Raw genomic sequence first — 15,578 nt, forward strand, 5'->3', positions numbered from 1 at the left:
TTTGTTAAAACCATAACAACAAAAATAAGAGTTAGCGAAATAAGTCAATGGCCACAGTAAATTTAAAATTCACAGCAATAGTTAAATTTAAATTAAATTAAACTTGCCAATCGCGTGAATGCACGTTGTGACTACAATAACCTTGATTTTTTTTTTTTGCCAGACGCATCTTCAGCGAGCTGGACGCTCTCATCGGATTTTAGTGCGTTAAGGTTGGGTTAGGATTATGTACTAATTGATTAATATAATCCACCGTACTATGTCAAACTTGGTATAACTTTGATATTTATTAGAGTTAAATCATACACTTACATACAAACAGCACTAGGTCCGCGATCTGCCGCAGATAGATTGCCTACCTGATAAATGATAATATACTTCAGCAGTTCAGCGAATCAGAATTTTTATTCCGGGCAACAGAAAACTTAAGATAAATCTAGAACATAATCCACCGAATATTAAATAATGAATTGAACAAAGTTTGAGTCATATAGAGTTGGTATATTTAACGAGCAAGATAAATATTAGTTAGTAACATTATAAACATAGATCATTCTTATATTAATTATTTTGAAAATAGTGCTGGGATAATACACAATATAGTATGGTGTATCACATAGTACATAGGTATTTAAATGCAATTTTAATATAAAATTTTCATATCTCCGTGATAAACCATATTTATATGTTTTATTAAATTTTCTCATACATAATAACACTAATACATGGCCTACGAAAATGCAAAAAAAAACCAACTAATACGCGGGCAACGCCGTGTCGGGACAGCTTGATTATAATATATATATTTAATATACATTTTTTTACAGCAATAGACTAACATAACAAGTTATACTAAGTTTTATTGTTTTACCAACAGGCAAAAATACAAAAACCACGAGATGGCACATTATTGTATTTTACCCATTGTAGTAAAAAAAAAAAATGACATAACTTTGAAACTTAAGTGTTAGAAATTATAAAATTCTTATACACATCTCGCGGGGTCCGCAATCTACCACGTGTGGATTGCCTACATGATAATATACTGCTCTCATAATCATAAGAGAGTCTCACGGCAACGGTAAGCAGAATGACTATAATATTATGACTTGAGTAACTCACTGACTGATAAACGTAGAGCCTGAACAATGATAGATCGATGCTTACAATTTACACGGTACATTCGTAAAATCGTATCACAAATTTAGTGTGTAATAAGAAAGCATTTTACAAAATTCGCATATTAAAGTGGTGCTTTCACAAGATTTTTGAGAATCAAAACAGTCAATGAAAATGTCTAAGTTTTGAACACCGTTAAACCGAATAGTAAATAACAAATTAATCAAAATTCGAATCTATATATATAGAATTTGCATTTTTAACGGGCAACGAAGTGCACGGGGTCAGCTAGTAGTATATATATATATATTATATATATTATATATATATGTATATAAATCATGGTTATCAACTTATAGGGGTAGGGAATATCTACTCATCACCCTCTCGTCATAATAGAATATGGCACATCTGGGTGGAGTGTTAACGTTGACTGCAGGCGGTTTGAAAGTTGATATCTCGCGTATATAATCTATCGGAATCCGTACGGTTCAGCAGAATATCGCTATTCGTCATGCTGTCCATTACAGTCTCTGTTTTAACGTGCGGTATATGAATTTAAAAAGTGCGTTCAAATTTACTAAGAAGCGTTTTTATAATGCATTGCCCTCCTCATCAGATCATGGTCAATAGTTGACGTTTTGCTAGGACTATAAGATTGGCAAAAAAAAAAAAAATTGAAATTCAAGAAATATTATGTCTTATTTTATAATAGTTCAATAAGAAGTTAATATATTTTGTAGGTGAAACTGTGGCAGACTAACAGATCTCACGAGTTTGACAGATGTATAGAATGGCTAGAATGTAAGTGCATTTTATAATTGTCATCATCATACTTCAACTGACGTTATTCGAGTATTTCCACACCACCACCCTAAATCCAACATCTGCATCTATTTTTATTATTATTCATTTTATAAGCGTTATCTTAATTTTTTTAATCAATGACAACAGAAGTACAATATTCAGCAGTATTTCTTTGAAAATAGTTTCAACAATTTTTCTTTTAAACAACTAGAATTTAAACACTATATGTTTTTGTTCAACAATTATATACATGAAATAGCTTTTGGGTCATTATTTTTTATAATGATTGTACATAGGAAACATAGGTATAGTGAATTTCGACTAATATTCATCGATGTTTTAATTTTTATTGCATTATTTCAAGCGTAAAGTATTGTAACTAATTATTTCTAACTAATCCATTTTCCTACATATTTTAAATTATATTATATACTACGATGTTTATAATAATCGCGAAATGAAAATATCTCTAGACTTGCACTAGGTATTTGAATAAATATTTTATAAATAAAATGAATATCCAACAATCTCTAAAAAGATTTACAGTAGGCACTTAAAGTTTCAAATGACAATTATAATATTAATCGATCTATTATATTTATCAAGGAGTATTATATGGGAGAATTGCAGTGATCCGTTTTAACAAAAACTCAACCGTCTAAAATCCAGTCAACTAGCTTTAAATGTTCGTAGCTATTAAGAAACCAAACATCTGCACAATATACGCATTATGTATTATAATTTATAATATTCCGTATACTGTTTATACTGTTCGATTTTCAAACTGCATAATTTATTATTTTATTGTTTTCGTATTATTCATTACATTCACATCGCTTTTAGTTCAGAATTCGTACTCGTCTTTAAATATAAATATTATATTATATTTTGGTTTCTCGCTCTCGGTGGGCATTTAAACAACACCGTTCGCCGCCCGTCCGTCGTCCCCGTTCCCATCTTACACTTACTGGCCCGTACTCACACACACACAACCTCACCTACTGGCGATCGGACTCGCGGTCTACATGTCGTCCAAATATTGTGTGTATGATAATATTGTGCAACGTTATATCGTTATAATACTATAATACGGGCTAGTGTGTTAATAACGTTCATGTTAATATTATTATTATATATTCGTGTGTATGTGTTGCGAGTGTGCGTGGGTGTACGCGATTATATATTATTTTTTCGCGCCTGCCAGAACGTCGAGTGTGTGCGAACGGTGCGAGTGCGCGCGCGCGCCCGCGGGACGGGATAAAATATGCTATCGGATACGGAGCCTGCGAAGATCGCGGCCAGTAGCCAAACGCACCCGGTACGCTGCGCCCGACGTCTCGTTTTACGCGTTTCCCGCGAGCCCGCCCGAACGTCGACGGAATCGCGTAATATTATATTGCGTCGATAATATTTATTGTTGTACAGACGTGAAATCGCATATTCTGTTCACGGAATAAACGCTTTGGAATTACTGTCTGTCCGTCTGTCCACGGTCTATTATCGCACAATACCGTCGTCGTGTCCGTCTCATTCGGCACCGATTTCGGTCGTATTTTCCCAGCTATATAATAATATAGTAATCGTTATAATTACAATATTTTTACCGTCGCGTATCCTAATACCATTGTCATCCGCCGTGACAACGAAAATCCGTACGTTCGCCGGTTCGGCTGCGGAGAGATGAGCCAGCGGACGATCCGCAACGCCGCCGTCGTATCGGCCGGACACCGCGACTACACGTGCACCGCGCCCGCTGAACACGTTGCACCGGCACTGCATTTGCGGCTGCTGAAGGTACTTCCGAAAGTCGCCTAAGTCCCGCGGACGTCGTCGAGTCATTTGCCGTCATCGCAGAATTTTAATAATAATCTGAAGACGAATATATCGATCTGTCGGTTACGTCGCTGTCGTTGTTCACTGTCCGCCCGAGTGTCTTCCGTGCGATGGTCGCACACGCAAGTGCTCGATCCGCAGCGGACTCGTCGTAACGGTAAGATTACGCGATACCGATCTACCAACAAAACCGCGATTTTCGTAGTTAGTTCGATACCTAATCATATATATGGTAACGTCACATATCGCAATATAGTACGTCTTATACCGTTTCTATGTACTTATAACAGTAAAATGTAAACGAATTCGATTTTTTCTTGTGGGAGTGTTGATTGCACATGGTGTATCACAGAAGACGTGAAAATGACACGAAAAAAAAATATCCATCGTCCATTGACTAAGTTTTAGAAACATATGCGTTTTTGGTTAGAAATGATTTATTTAACTGTAGTACATCGTTTACAACAAATAACATAATATACCTAGCTAACGAAATAATATTATAATTTACAAAATAGTGTTTTTTTTTATTCATTGAACTTTCATGAAAATGTTTGTAGTCTTCATTTATTGTATCCTATTGAAATATTATTTTTAATATTTACTGTATATTTAAAAGTGATGCATTAGTAAAAGTTTTTAAACATGTGACACGAATTTCTAACGTCTAACATTATGGCAGGTATCTAAACTATATGATTTATCGTAAATATAATGTTATTAATAGACAATATTAGATGAAAAAATGTGCACGACATATTGTTATTCAAACGTAATTTAGTTTGTATATATGTTCCGGTATAAATTAAAATATTTTTTAAACTATTTAAATATTTTATACATATTTTCTTTCTAAAATATTTTTGATAGGGCTTTAAACATTTTTGGAGAGGGCTTGAATCCCTAAAGCCCTGCTCTTTTTGCATTTATAAGCACATCTTTATGCATTTATGTGTAAGCTTGAGTTCTAGAGATATAAAGATCGAGAGCATTCTTATCCCGCATTCGTATCACACAAATATTTATACTGTATATATTTTAAAATATTATTTATATAATATAAGTATCAATATCATCACTTGTACATATTACATTTCTGTGTATTATTATAATTAAATCATTAGATTAAAAATGTATGTGGTTTGTCTCTGAATTCTAGGAGGTGGGTTGCCCCTTGACACCCCTGGTCAAAAGATGTTAGTGCACTAGGTATCAGATTGTGACGTATTTTAGTTTCAAGAGTTCAAAAGTTTAGAATAAAAAAGTTAATAATGCAAAATATTTTTTTCGCGTGTCCATAATTCCATAAGATTGCAATCGTGTAGGTTGAAATTATCTTAAAACTAGACTTGCCAAATACACATCACAAAATTAATTAAATATTAAATGTTATCGAAATTATATCGTAGACTGAAAAAAAATGTTTATTCATGAAATGTTTAATAAAATAAAATCATTAACGCAAATAAGAAAAAGTAAGAAATTCATAAAATAAACAGCTCTCGGAGGAAAGTGATGTAAGTGACTGCCAGATGTCGAGTAGAAAAAATGTCATTACCTCGCTGATTGTTGAGAGGAAAAAATAGAATTTAAATCATATGATTTACGAGTAAAAAAGCTATAACACACACCACGTGGTGCTAGTACATCTCTTGTATCGGTCAACTACATTTACTTACATAGGTAACTGATTATGTTTAAACGCCTTTATTTCGTATATCAGTATAAACGTAGGTATATTAACAGGTATTTGACATTACACCAGACTGATGAAATAAATTATCGAGACGTTGTCTCGCATCGCCTTACCATAATACTTGTATAGCTATGCTATTATACGTTTATGAACAATTTATTACCTAGTTTTAAAGAAGTGTACAGCAATTAACTCAATCGGGATAAAAGTTACCTATACTTTTTAATGTTGCTAAAATTTAAGTATGGGTTTAATGTTTTTTTTTTTTTTATAGTAGCTTAAGTTAAGTAACTGGTTAAAAGTTTGTTAATTTTCTTTGCACCATAACGATGTTATTATGCTGGTAAAAAAATAAAAAAAAACATAAAAACAAAAAAAATAATAAAATAATAATAATATTTAATTTATATAGGTAGGTACTTACAAAATGTTTGTTTATTGAAATTATTTATTATCTATTATTGATATTCTAAAATATGAAAATATATAAATGTTTTAGTCTAATTATAATAATATATAACTAAACATTATTTGAGTACTATATAATATTATCGTGTTTATAACCATACATAATTATGATTACATATTTGTTTATAAAATGTCAACTAATTATTTGTGAATTAATTACCTAACCAAAAATCGATTTTCTTAGTTGTAGTTTTTTCATAAATTTACGGCATATTTTTATAAGAAATCATACTCATAATTTATTATCAAATGATAAGTTATTACTTATTACTTATATTGCTATAAATCGATACTCACTGTGTAATAAAATTTTTCTCTATCATAACTTTGTTTTAACAATTTTCTTATTCAAGTATGATTAATACAATTATAGTTGTACGGAAGGAACAAATTTGAAATAAATGAAATTACGTAAGTTAGGAATGTGATAAATTAGACATATACATTAATACATATATACATGAAATAAAATTCAATTTTAAATCCAATAGAAAATAATATTTAAAATGTGTACAATAATAATGATAATTTATGTCATGATAGATACATGTCTTCTATATTTACGTTATTAATTTGTTTAAAAACTTTTATCATTAGCACTATATGAATAATAATAAAAGCGATTATTATTATTTTGCAGTAAAAAAAAAAAAAAAGAAATGAAATAAAATAATAATAATTTAGTTTTTCAATATTTAACTAACTAAATAAACACAATTTCAATTATTTAATATTTTTCAATTATATTTAAAATACGGGTACCATAATAACTAGCCGAAAAATAATAGGATAAAATTTAGAATTAATACTATCTATAGAATTAATGTTGTTTTAATAATATTTATACTGGATGAAGCAAAAAATCTATAATAGGTACTACTCGTATGTAGTTACGTAAGTGTATACGAAGAGTTTTATTTATATTTGTCTGCGATGGTATTTTTTTCTCCAGAGTAGTTGTCCAAAAGTTTTATATAGTCACTTTACCAATTGGAAATTGAACACAGATGTTATTTTAGGTAAATAATTTTTGGAATTTTTCAGTATAGTAGTAGCTACTCAAGAAAATGGTTAGAATATAGACAGTAAAATTTACGACAAACTGTATTTTACACGATCTATTTTAGTTATTTTGTTGTAATTCAGTAAAATAACAACCCAAGAAAAAGCTCTCAAATGTTTACTGTATTATATATTGGCATTTGATAGGCATTTCGTAACTATTCAAAAACTGTCAGCTATTTTAGGATTTATCGGTTGAGGATTTTGTTGAAATATCATAAGTTTTCCAAACATTAATTTGTCACAACATTTACAATTCTGATTTGGAGAACTTAAAATAAATTTTAACGTAAATGAAAAGTTTCTTTAGAGTAGGAATTTAAAAACTCTCATAACCCATACATTTTTTATAACAATAAGTTATAACGAAATTGACACTTTGGTTAATCTTATTTGATGTGGTATAATTTGGTCAGATATATAGCCAACTTACAAAATTGATGCTATGAAGTTTGATCACATAAAAACAAAAATTGTAAATATTATTTTTTTAAATTTCATTGTGTAAATAAATACATTTCTCAAAACTCGTTAATAGCAATGTTTTATATTATACAAATTAAATTGTATTTATAATAATTTTGTTAAGTACTAAAAATTCGAATAATACCTGCGCCTTTGTAATTTAATGGATTCTCTTTTAAATAAAATTACTATTATTATTATTATTCATAAATATTTTGATATATAGGTAGAAGTTAATGCAACAAAAAAATTTAAAAATTACGATTTAAATCTTTAAAAATAACTTATAAGTCATTTGCAATGATAAATCAATTTTATAAGAATATTTTTTGTATATCAACATAATATTTCTTTATTTATATAATTTTCAATTTTGAAATGAAATAAGCGTAGAAACTTTATCTGTAGTAATAGAGTATTTAGATTATAAGAATAATTAACTTATAATTAAGAACCACTCAATCCTTCATTATCCACCGTAACACGAAATATATAAAGGAAAACGTAACTTAAGGTTTATTTAAATTTTTTTTTATTTATTCTTAGTTTTTATTTTATTACTATAGTAGATAATATTGTAAAAAATATATAATGCAAGATCAAATATTAACTGATGTTAATAAAAATAGTAGACATAAACATTGACTAGTTTTCATATTACTTTAAGATCAACATGTTACTTAAGTAATTATACCTTAATGGTTTTTTTTATTATTTAGATATTTATCTGAACTATACGCTATGTTTTTTGATTAAAATATAGCTAAAATTAAAAACTAAATTTAAAAAACTGTTTAACGAGTTGGTACCTTTTCAGTAAAAAATCATTATTACATTTTTATCACGAATAGGTATTTCATAAATATGACAAATGTACGAGTAAATTACACTCAAAACTTACTATAAAATAATATAGTTTCGCATTTGGGAAAGCTTTTGATTTATGTCTAAAATTAAATATATTATTGATTTAACTGTAAGCTTATATTTCTAAATTTTTTATAGAATTTACGAAATGAAATAAAATGAAAATACAATTATGGCATAAGATATAAGGTAAATAAATCTATAGAATTTGCGTTCAAATAATAATTAATTAGTTAACTTTAACATAACATTTAAAAAGAAAATGTATACGAGGATTTAAAATCACAACTGCATTTTGTAAAATTAATTAAAAGATCTATTATGTTTTATAAATTAATTAATTACAAATATGTATTGTGATACGAAGAGAATTTTTTTTCTTTCAATTTAAGGCAATTTCTATGGAAAATAGTTCGCGCATACAATAAAAAAATATTGGCGAAGGGGAAAAACTTTTATCGAGTTTTTATTCATCGTCTTATGATATTTAAACGAAAAGTATTTACCAGTTTCTAAAAAAGTGAAAATCCGTAGCAAACAAATAGTATTCCTATTCTATCCAATGAGTTGTATTAATTGATTATTATTTTGCAAGACTATAAGATAAAAGCAAAAAAGTATTTCAAAAGTTTTTCATACCTAATAAAAGAATAAAAAAGTTATACCTACGACATTTTATATTTGATATACCTAATAAATTGTACGCTGAAAGCCAATATTATATTATTATAATATAATCCTGAATCTAAATCGTGTAAAGTTATAATGTGTTCGTTTATATAATATGAAATATTTTTTTTTTTAAAAAATAACAAAAAAATGAATATTAAAATTATACAAATATTGTGTAATACATTTCTTTATAGGTTTATACTATAAAATTTATATTATTAATTGAAAAATAATATGATTTATTGTTGTATAGTTATCATACGTTTTTAATCAAAAATAAATTATCACCAATGTAAAATTGTTATGAGCAAAACTCGGTATCAGTTGTAGAACAGATTAAATGTATTTTAAACAATGTAGACGGGTATGTGCAATGATGTTTACAATTTATTGTGTTCTGTTATGAACATTATAGTATGAGTAACGTTGTACATACATATTTTTAGGACTTTGGGTACTTATCTAATTCTCAAAACAACGATTTTTTAAAAGTTTTTTAAAAAAATATCGTTACAATTTATACGATTAAAGATAGCCAACATACACTCAAAAGTCAAATATACTAAATTTAAGTATTTTAAGAGTAATTGAAGAGTATTTTGCGTTTAAAAATAAAAAATATATAAATATTATTTATTTTTATTCAACCATTTTGTCATTGTGTAACTCACAACAAATTATTATTCTCTTGACTAATTCACTATTTATATTAGTCACTACACTCATTCGTCAAAAATAAAATATGTATATTTATTGTCAAGTTGTTTATTAATTTACTGATTTTTTAAACAAAATAGTGAAAAACCATGGTGAAACGTTATAAGCCATTCTTGCAATTTTATGTCTACCAACACATTTTCAAGTAGACTAAAAATATGCGGCAACATTTATTTTTATTTTTTTACAACAAATAAATTTTAATTTCAAACATTTTAATATATTCATATACTACCCATATTTTTTTTTTTTAAATATGTATACATATAATATTATATATTACATATAGGTATATGTATATTGATTTATAAATAAATGAAAAAAAAAATAATTGTTATATTCAATTTAAAATTTTTAAAAAAAAAATATTTAAAATAAAATATGAAAAGTGGAGAAGTCAATAACGACTTAAAGGTTAGTAGTTATTAAGTGAACTTCGTAATTGAGTATATTATCACAATAGAGGATGTGTTAAACTTTAAAACTGAATTCAATGATAAAATATCATTAAGTACAAAAAACCATTCTGAACGGAGACGGCAAATTAGTCGTTTAACGGGTATAGTTACTTATATCTTATAAACATATTTACAGAAGAATTAACGATTTTAACGAGTTTCGTCAACATATTTTTAAATTAAAACAGCTGTAAAAAATTAATGTGGCTTCACGCTTAACTTTTTTTTTTAATTTTTTAAATGAATATTAATGAGAAACCTTATTAATTTTTCAAACCTTCTATAATCAAAATAAAATGTTTTCTACTTTTGAATCCCCTAGTCCCTAGATACAAACTATATCCAATTTGCTACTAGAAGCCTCCTACAAAGTTGATGATCAAAACATCTTTCATGTAGGAAAAAATGTTTCTTCTAACACAAAAAAAAATATTTATTATGTATACATATTATAATAAAAAATTGTAAAACCAATACATTCATCTCTCCTCTCAGAATCTAAAAATACAAAAATTACTTTTACAAAGCCAAATTGCGTTTCTATGTAATTTTTTAGTTTGAATAAATTATAGTAAAAATATTATTACGAAAACATTGTGATTATTTATTTTCTAAGGCACCTATATTTTCAATTTTGACACATTTTATACTTCTCTAAAATTATTTTATTTTAACAAAGGTGTCGCAATTGTAAATCACAAACAATTTATTTATATAAATATATATATTTAGATTGTCTTGAAACGTTCCATGAATAATATTGTAAATTATTTATTATAATAATAAACAAAATTAACACATTATGTAATCATAATTTAAAAATTAAATGTTGGTGGGTAGTGGGTACCTACATAAAAATAAAGCAGTTGTATGAAATATAAAAATGTACATACAGAAACTTAATGCAAATATGGCGTTAATGCAACATATTTTTATTATGTTAAAAATAAATATCAAACGAATAACTTAAAAATGTTATGAACTAAAAAAATAATTCAAAATAATGGATTTTATTGGTACAATTCGATTTATGATACATGTCATTTTTAAGCATACAATAAAATTTGTTAGAACTTAACATAATAAATTTATTTATTGTAATTTTATTAAAATATAAGAGGAATATATAAATTTCAGATTTCAAATGTCTCAGATAAAGAATTTATGTATTTGATGATAATTAATGTAATTTATTTAAACTTTGTATTAATATAAGGGATAAAATTTTTTTCAAAAATTTAGATTTAGTGCCGGATATTCTTTGTTTTTAAAAATTGGACTTATCGCTGATAGAAAAATGATCAAGTGTCGTGTTGTATCAACTATAATCGTGATATTGTCTAATGCAACCCTTCTACTTCACTGGAGTAACCAAGTTCGATATCTATTATTATAATAATCATCGTTTATATTTTTATCACTTTCGAATATTAGGTATTGGATTATGACTATTATTATATTAGCAGTGACGAAAATGTTGCCACCGAGGACGACGGGCAGTCGCCTATACTATCGTATTTACATCGTCTCGTAATCCCTAAAATCTAATAGTTCGTTCGTTCACCGATATTGTACCGGTCGGACAGTCAGTATGTAGTAATATACGCGTATGGCGTGCACACGTTATTATACTTATTGAGACGTGTTATTGCGGTCAAGACAACGAATCCTCATTCCTTGGGTTCATTTAATAGAGTGTATTAAAGTTATTTACGGGACTTACAATACAGCCGATTCGTATAATATGCATTTCGGTGTAGCGCTGTTAACGGTTTTCAGTGTCCGGGGGATGTCTTATGAAAAGCTGTGGATAGAGAAATTCTGTGTCTCTGCTCGTATTCCTTATATATTGTACTGATATTTGGCAGGATGTAGCCTTCTACTATTGCGCGGACGGATAATTTATTTTTGTACATTGTGTATTTACCCGAGATATTTGCTTGTGCAAGAACAAATAATACCTTTCTAATAACAATAACAATAACGGTTAAACATACCAACAACAGCGTAATGTAATCAAACGCACAATTCGTAAAAGGCCAATGTTTTTTTTTTTTTTTTTTTCATATTAATTTAATGTTTGTAAAACGGCTGTAGAATATGGTTAGTGGGTACCTTTGTAAATCGTCTTTCAAACGCGGTCGAATCTGCGTCCACTTATATGACCCTCCAGTTGAATACATAATCTTAACGCATTCGTCACGGCTTTTGACAATATCTCGACGAGTCAAACGTCAACGGGTCCAACTTTACAAAATGTCAAACTTAGTTCAGGCGTGGGAGTGTTGGAGTGGTCATTTTTAATCTGAGTTTCGTTATAAGCGCATAAGGTAAGACCGTCAGCTGTATAAATCGATCAAAGAAATGCAGGCAAGCGTGTTTTAAACCAAAATCAGCCCAGAATGTTTTTGAAATGGTTTTGAATGTTTTTATTTATCACTGATTTTAAATTTTGTGTAAAAAACCCACTATCGTTGTAGTGTATTGATGTTATTGAAGCGAGACGAGTCCTAACACCGGGTATCTATTTTCTGACCTATAATTTTTATATTTTTTTTTTGCTTGTTTATTCCCATTTAATTTTACAAAAATGTTGTTTTTAATGACAACATTACATGTTTATTGATTTTTACATACAAATATGTTCAACGAACTGTATTATAAATAAATTTTATTTTACTGAGTAATATTTCCATTTCCAATGTTTTTCTCTTGCTGAGTATTTCTATAAAAAAACGCAATTTCTTAAATAATTCAAAGATCTCTGCCAATTGTAACAAATATTTTAAATCATCATCATATATATACATTACTTTTCTCTGTTATGTATTTAAAATAATTCAGTAAAATGGCAAAAAGATATTTTTGACTGTTTGGGATTATATAAATACTTTTGTCTGTAGATACATATAAGCTATAGATTTTATTAAAATTTTCACTGTGATAATATGCTAATTGAATATTAAAAGTTAAACACGCTGAAATCACAAAATTAATATTAGAGAAAGAAATTCCATTTTGTTAGTTTAAATTTAAGTATGACCTGTTACAAATTTTAAGTTTAAAATATTATTCGTTTTTTCTCATAGATTTTTTTAATATTTTAAATTATAAAATAGGTCAGTTCTTCACTCTAATATTAAAATTTAAAATTAATAAATGCGAACAGATTATGTGGTGAAAGAGTTAAATTTCAAATACTATGAATTTATAAGATTGAGATAAAACATGAAGGATAATTCAGTTCTTTGTAATTTTAACCCATAATCTGAGAATTTATCTATATAAATGTGTTTTATTATTAGAAAATAGACTTCAAGTGCAAAATAATGATAATCATTAGTCGAGTACTTGTGTAAAAAGTATCGTCCACATAATTAATTATAATATTATGATGATGAATGTAGAATTTTAATTACATTTTTTCTTTTGTTAAAATAGGTCTTGTAGTTTTATTACTAAGAAAGAGATAGATAGAAGAGAGAGATAGTGATAGACTGTTTTTAATTAATTGTTTTAGACTAGGTTTTAACATTATAATTGGACATCCGAGGCGGTGCATAAATGTTCCATTTGTTTTTAGTATTTTTCAAATTAGAGTCATGATAGTGCAAAAATATTTTTTGGCACATCTTCGGTTATTTCAGTTATTTGTGCACGATGTGTGAGAGTCAAGAGACATAGTAGGCATAGGATAACTGAACAGTCTGTTGTGGACTTGTGGTATTGAATATATTTAAATGAAAATAATTAGACTCATTTAATTTTACTGAATTAACAAAAATACGTTTGAAATATAGTAAATGTTTTATACTAAGATGAAGAAAGATATTAACTTAACTAGAATACAACATTTTTTTTTTTTTATCAAAAATATTACCACGAGTCAGAAAATTTATCGAACTAAAGCAAATAAATTGTACAACTCTTTAATTTTTAAGATATAAATAACCAAACTTTTTTCTTCAACATTCATCTTAATGTTTAAATAAAAGTTGAGATAATTATTATGCACAAATCATCTCTCTTTAGAAGTTTTTTATTAATTTTTTTTTTTAGAAGTATTAATTCGTGGTTTATAAATATTAGTTCAAAATAATGATTATTATAATAATATATTAAATTATTTTATACATACAAATAAATAAAAATAAAATTGTTTTAGAAATATTATATAAATTAATTTAACATAAAAAAGTTAATATTCACATAATAAAACTTAATGATGTCACAAATTATCATTTACACGCACAGTATACATAGTGCCTTATCGGTAAGTTTGGACTGAAAAGCTGTACAAAAATATTTTAACTTAATTTTAATATTTTGCTAGCTTTTCGTATGACAAAACCTTTGCCCTAATTTGTTTTTACAGTGAAACAGTTTAATATTTATAAGATTTTTAAAATTGTTTTTGAAAACAACCTACAAATCCAACCTGTGAAGAAGAACACAATTTTTTTACACGAGCAAAATTAATTTGATTTTGATATCTTGAAAATTCGCGAACATTAAATAGAGTAGAATGTTAAAGTAATAAGATATAAAAATTAAATATATGTTCCGATCGACGAATTCAATTATTTTGTTATGTCTAATTCGGAAACCATATTATAATAATGAAGCCCTAGAATATTGTAATAAAATGTACTCCAGGACGTGAAACGGAATTTCGCTTAAAGTTCGTTCGAGTTCGTTTTTAATTCAACCACGTATTATTTGTATGTGCCTTCACGTCCGTGTGTTCAAAGTATGTAAATATCTTACCAACGTGGTTGGCACAAGTGATTTTTTAGACGTAAACATGATTCGTTTTTTCGTTTCTAAAATTGAACTATATTCTTCTTCATATAATATCTCCCATGCAATAAAGGCTATGCTCTAAACCTGGTTAGATCATATATAGATACTATAATACGTTCGTTTTAACACAACAAACATTGTCATTATAAAATAGTTTAGAAATACGACAAGATAGCATAGGTACGAAAAACCTTTTAAAATAGACTCGTTTGCTATTCGATCTACTATCAATGTTACGGCAGATGCACATATTTTTTATTTCCCTTAAATTTAGATAATACGTATTCAGTTATTGATGTTTTGGTTTACATTTCATTTTTGTTCATGAAATGTTATTACTACAAATTCATGTTTAGGTACGTATAATATGTTGCATAGGTACACTTCAAACGCATTATTATGTCGTGGGGACTATAACTGTAACTGAATAATTTTTACAAATAAATCATAAAGATGTACGTCGAATATATACAATAAATTCATAGGAAAATATCATACGCATGGATACAAATCTTAAGATTCTAAGAAATCAATATTTTTAGATTAAGTAAAAGGTCCATAATGGATGGTTCCTTAGAACCCTTGCAATAAGTTTTACAAAACATTTTTAT

General features: G+C 27.4%; 1 protein-coding gene across 2 annotated transcripts in view; it reads left to right on the top strand.

Moving 5' to 3' along the window:
* Positions 1-15,578, top strand: part of LOC114126210 (tyrosine-protein kinase receptor-like) — a 339,695-nt gene that overhangs the window by 1,874 nt on the left and 322,243 nt on the right. Inside the window, exon 1 of one of the 2 annotated variants that reach the window (XM_027990101.2) lies at positions 3,216-3,916. The exons of the other annotated variant lie outside the window; for it this stretch is intronic. The gene's annotated coding sequence lies outside the window, so the exon portion shown is untranslated. Of the gene's footprint in view, positions 1-3,215; positions 3,917-15,578 lie in introns of those variants that run through there. 2 annotated transcript variants of the gene reach the window in all.

The sequence above is a fragment of the Aphis gossypii genome, chromosome X (assembly GCF_020184175.1).
Source record: "Aphis gossypii isolate Hap1 chromosome X, ASM2018417v2, whole genome shotgun sequence".
Lineage (NCBI taxonomy): Eukaryota > Metazoa > Arthropoda > Insecta > Hemiptera > Aphididae > Aphis > Aphis gossypii.